A 6,086-nucleotide genomic window follows, 5' to 3' on the forward strand; every position below is an offset into this window, starting at 1 on the left:
AGGGATTGTAATGTGACGAGGACAACACTGTAAAGGACTGAAGGAGAGCACCGACTGAAGGAAGTGACAATAATTGGAACAACGGATAAGAAAGCAGAGAGAAGAAGATATCACCACGAGAGGAAGGTAAATCGTATCGAGGGCGGATACTAAGAGGAAGTTGGGAGGAGTTGTGGAAATTTCAGGGGGGTGAAGAGTTGTGGAGATCTCAGGGGGGGGAGGTGATGACGTTATACACAAAGAAGTTCAAGAAGCGACAGGCGATAAAAAGTTTACCTGGGGGCTAGGTAAAAAGTGTTTACCAGCGGACACAGACGAGCATGGGGGAGGGGGTCCCATAAAGCGATGAATAATGGATGTGGGAGGCTCATGGGGAGTTGCGTCCTCACGTAGCACGCGCCGAGCGAAGAGAGTGGCGCAGCGAGCAGGTGCAAGACGAAGGAGAGTGCGGCGCTCGTGCGTATATGAACAAGGGTTGATACACTCGTACACAAGTGTTAAGCGAGGGGGGTGACAATGCCAGGCCCCGGGGAGAGACAGGGAGGCGCGCCTGGATGTACGTACGCAGACTCCTATATAAGCAGAAGATGCCAATGCAGGACGCGGCTTTAGGCCGGTTTTGCCACGCGGTTTCCAGAACCGGTCACTAGGCCTCAAATACAACCGAATGACAAATATAGGCACTAGTTTTTTAAAATTACGGGGGGCGTGCCTGGACGCCCTTAGCTGGCAAGAGAGCATATGAAACTGGTCAGCTGCAAACCCAGCCGGCTCTAGATCCGCCTCTGCAATGGTAAAATGAGTCGTCCTTTGAGGCCACGAAACGCACGAGTCAACGAGTCAGTCTTCGGACGGCCACGAACGAGAACGAACGAGCCGAACGAACGAACGAACGAGACGAACGAACGATCCGCTCATAGCAGTAGCAGGGGCGATCAGAGGGGGAGGTCGATGGGGGTCCGGACCCCCTTTTTACATCCACAAAAAAGAGAAAATAAAGCATACCACGCAGCGACGCGCAGCGGCGCGCGCGCGCTACTAACACAGGCACACGAGGCGCACACACTTCTCTTATATTGTTCCCATAAAAAATCTTGTTTAGCGCTAGTTTTTCTGATAAAGATTTCCTTATTATATGTAAATTCGTTATAAAAACTAGAAAGGGCAAAGAGGGGTCTGGAGGCGTCAGGGGACGAATCTGATAAATTTTTTGCGCATCTAGCCATCAAATTACTGGGCTCAGATGGCTCTCAGAATGCACGTCACTTTTATAAAAAAATTTTTGGGAGAGATCCCCAACCCCTCAGTGGCTTCGGAGCATTTAAAACTAGAAAAGTAAGGCAAGAAAAAGTGGGCCCTTTAATTTTTTTGGACCCCTTTTCAAAAATCTGGATGCGTCGCTGCTCGAGCGCAACACGTCGGAGGAGAGTTCGGCACAAGGCAAGGACGACGCCGCGAGAAGGTATAATCCTATACTAACGGGAAGGGGCGGAGGCTATAGCCTACACACGACGGGGAGAGCACACTGCCACCCAACGAACTTGGCCGAGCCGCGGAGCACACGACTGGAGAGACAGAGACGGCTACAATATTAACCCATAGAATAGCTAAAGAAGTTAAACGTGTAATCACCTAAGAGGTAAGTAAACGTGACACGAGCAATATATATTAAATCAGCTATAATTGGAGATACGTGCATTGGGGTGAACGTTATCTCTGTTGATTTCGTATGTGATAAATAAAACCCCAGTTGTATACAGACTGAATCTAAGGACTTTGCGTTAATTTCATCTGGGTTTTACCTGTATGCGTCACGTCCTAGCTTCGGCGTAGGAAGGAAAATGATCCGAGCACAATATAAATTACATCGTGCTAAGACAAGCACGTGATAAAATCCGTGTGGCACCCCTAGGGATAGGGCCACTACACTAACACGAGGGGCGCCACTAGCCCCAGTGACATAATATAGAAGTTGTTCGGTTGATGGATAGGGAGTCCATGGTCCTTATATATATAATGATATAATCAGAGTAGGCTAATAATTAGGAGTACACACATATCTTTTATGTACTCTATATAAAATAGATAAATATTAGATGTATATATATTATATATATAGTATATATATATATATATATATATATATATATATATATATATATATAACATACAAACATAACATATTTATAATATGTATCTATCTATTTATCTCTCTCTCTCTATATATATATATATATATATTTATAAAATTATATATACAAAAATATATATTAATTTTGTATACATATATATCCGAGTAGGCCGAGTAGATGATATCATATCGTTTCAGCTGGCAAACGCACCAAACGTCAGGTGGCGGTATTGCATATCCGGTGACACGGACTGATATCCTTCGTGGCGTTCCTGTTTGTACTTTGTACTGTAGTTTCTTTTTCGTGTGTGAATCGGCATAACCCCCATGTCCGTTATCCACTTCGTCTAGTGTTACAGTTACTGTAGTAGTTTTTGCATTTACTGTTGTTGTGTTTCAAATTTTTGCGCGACATAGCCGAGAATACACTGACGATGCCGATGGTGAAGGAAATAAACTCCCCGGTAATTACTTAGTACTATACTCTCAATGATACTAATACTCTCAAGGATACTTTTAGGAAAATTTTTACCGATTTTTAATTTTCAACTTTATTCGATGGCTAACACTATGTGCCACCTGTGTACGTGCTCATTTCTCCATACAACGGTACATGTGAACTGTCAGAGCGTTTTGCTTGCCCGCGTACATCATTACATGTGTAGTGAGCCGCGGCTGACGTCATTATGACGTCAGACACATGATACAACCAGCATTTTCACGATATTCACTGAGCCAGTATCCATCAACAGGGGCGGATCCAGAGGGGGGGTCAAGGGGGTGTGGACCCCCCCTTTTTACCACAAAAAAGGGAAAAAACCATGCACGCGCACGCGCACACACACACACACACACACACTTCTCTTATATTGTCTCCATAAAAAAATCTTGTTTAGTGCTAGTTTTTCTGATAAAGATTGACTTATATATATGTAAATTTGTTATAAAAACCTAGAAAGGGGCAAAGAGGGGTCTGCAGGCGTCCGGGGTACCGGATCTGATAAATTTTTGCATTCTAGACATCAAAATTACTGCTCAGATGCTCTCAGAATGCACCAATTTATAAAAAAAATCTTGGGAGAGGTCCCCCAAAAGTGGCCTTCGGCAGCATTTTAAAACACTAGAAAAAGTAAGCAAGAAAAAGTGCCCTTTATTTCTTCCTGGACACCCCCTTTTCAAAAATCCTGGATCCGCCCCTGATCAACATCAGGAGTAGATAATAGGGACTTCCCTATTATCTACTCCTGATCAACATCAACCCTGCTACAGCTGTACTACTACCTAGATACAATAATGTAACCCAAACACAGGATAGGGTTACAACGCATCCCTATCCTTTTGTGTGGAGGAACCCCTGAGTGAATCACTCAGGGCGGTTTGCTGGTGCGTTTTCAGAGACTAGAACTTCCAAACTGGGTTTATTCTCAACATGAACCTTCCTCCGCTATCCTGGAACTTACTATGTATCACAATACTCTGTATTAAACTAATATAACGTATTACAAAAATTCGAAGCGACGAGCGGCGATTCTTCCAGCGCCATTTCTGTTGACCTGTGACGTACACATTCCCAATGTGCATAGCGTTCGGCTAACTTCGTCATGACATCCCGACTGACAGCAGGCATCCAATGATACATTCGATTTTGGAGTCGAAGTTAGCCGAACGCTATGCGCATTGGGAATGCGTACGTCACAGGTCAACAGAAATGGCGCTGGAAGAATCGCCGCTCGTCGCTTCAAATTTTTGTAACACGTTATATTAGTTTAATACAGAGTATTGTGATACATAGTAAGTTCTAGGATAGCGGAGAAAGGTTCGTGTTGAGAATAAACCCAGTTTGGAAGTTCTAGTCTCTGAAAACGCACCAGCAAACCGCCCTGAGTGATTCACTCAGGGGTTCCTCCACACAAAAGGATAGGGACGCGTTGTAACCCTATCCTGTGTTTGGGTTACATTATTGTATCTATACTACTACCCTGATCCAATAAGTATCCCACAAGAGCCTAAAATAGTTCTCACACCTCGCAACGCACCTTACATAAGGCACGCGTTTGTTGACAGTGACGTCAGACAATGGGCGGGTTTGCGCCATTTGCATGAAATTGCATATTGGTCACTCGTAAATTTCTGCAAAGGTGCAATGGACATTTTATCCATTTAAGTGGTGTCAGTTAGTCATGGATATGTGCAGATAAGTACTAACAGTAGATTATTTCATACGTTCACAACATTTTTGCCCAAGGCGGTCACGTATATGTGAAAATTAGAACAAGTGCCGCGGACGCAGCGCTCATGACCTCCGTGTACTGCGGTGATTGGCTCTGTGGTCGGAGTGGTGGATTCTAAGCTCAACCTGGATAGTTCCAAATGTGTTTCACATTAACGGCGCGAAACAGTGGAATGGCACAGGGATGGTAATGAGTTACAACCTGTCTCTGAGGATGTTCGTTGGGGTCGTCATGAAAGTTGCCAGCGAGTGGCCGCGTACGTTTAAGTGGCTTAAAGTGTCTACGTCACGAATCTCCTGAAATTTATAGGTTGAAACCTTATTTTTGTAATTTTTTTACATGAAAGTTAGTACTCAACCGTTACCTAATGTATGCGCACACAAGCTCTCACTGATAAACATGTTTTACGTTGGTGTAGATTGGCAACAATCTTGACGATTTGAATTAGTGTTGTCTAACACTATTTTACCCAGTAGCTGGCTTCTGCTTCGGTTGCTGTACTGGTTGCTGTGGTCGATGTCACAGGCTTTTATTTTTAAGGGGCGCGTCGCGCTCAGCGGTCCACCGCGCCTGTCCGGAAATTGTGGGCCATGAGTGCCGGCATCATCCGGGCCTAATAAAAGTGGTTGAAAACATCCGGCGACCCAAAAGTATGTCTTATTATGTGAATATAGCGCTCCATAGAGTTCTAAAATGTACGGGGGGGTACTAAAAGGTTAGCAAGCACACAACAATTTGTGGTGGTGTATAGTAACTGAAACGTATAGGCAGAGGTACAGGTGTGGTTTACTACCCTCTGGTTATATTATATATTATAAATAAACTAGAACAACAGGCATGCCAAATCAGGTACTATACGGTGCGCACACGTTACGGACTGCCTCGTTTTCTACTATACGCATGGCGAGAAGTGGGTTTTCTGCCGGACGTGAACATCGTAGGGCTGGAGGGCTACTAGCGTGTATAAGTACAAGTAATTTGGCTAGTTTTGTTGATGGATTGTGATGATAGTTTTTGTTCTGAAATTGATGGTACATGGTTAGAATTCTAAGGATGGAAATCAGATATAATAAAAAAACAAAGTTTATTTTTACATCCGATCACCTCTTTTTCTTATTGTGGTGCTAGTGTTGGGTTGTTGGATGAAAAGAATGTAATCCTGATGAAGGCCATTGAATGAATGAAGGCTGAAGATGAATGATAAAGTGATTGAATGACCATCCAATTTTTTCGTTTTGGATTTCACTCTAGATGGAGGATTGGTCATGATCATCATCAACCCAAGAGAACTGATGGAGAGCCTCCAAGGAGGCTCTCGCATCATCCCTTTTAAAGGTGTGATTTTTAGATGGAGCTCTCCATCATGCCTCTTAGGGTGTAATTTTTTATGGAGCTCTCCATCCATGCCTCTTAAGGGGTGTGATTATGGAGTGTGAAAAGCGCCCCTATGGTGTCGCTAGGGAGTCATTAGTAGTCCTCCTGTACTTTCCAAATCTGAAAGCCTGATGTCATCGTGATTTGTGTATGGTGCACAAAGTGGTGCCCAAACAGTTTTCTTGTTTTGGATTTTGTGTTTAGCTATAATAAGAATAAGAAATAAAGGAAAAATAAATAATCTCATGTTTTCCATGTTATTATGTTTGAAAAAATTATAAATAAAAAACTGCGAATGCTATTAGTGTTTTTTAATTTCTGGCCAACAAAAATCATTGGCGACAGTCCCC

Source organism: Priapulus caudatus, unplaced genomic scaffold (assembly GCF_000485595.1).
Source record: "Priapulus caudatus unplaced genomic scaffold, Priapulus_caudatus-5.0.1 Scaffold1777, whole genome shotgun sequence".
NCBI classification, from domain to species: domain Eukaryota; kingdom Metazoa; phylum Priapulida; class Priapulimorpha; order Priapulimorphida; family Priapulidae; genus Priapulus; species Priapulus caudatus.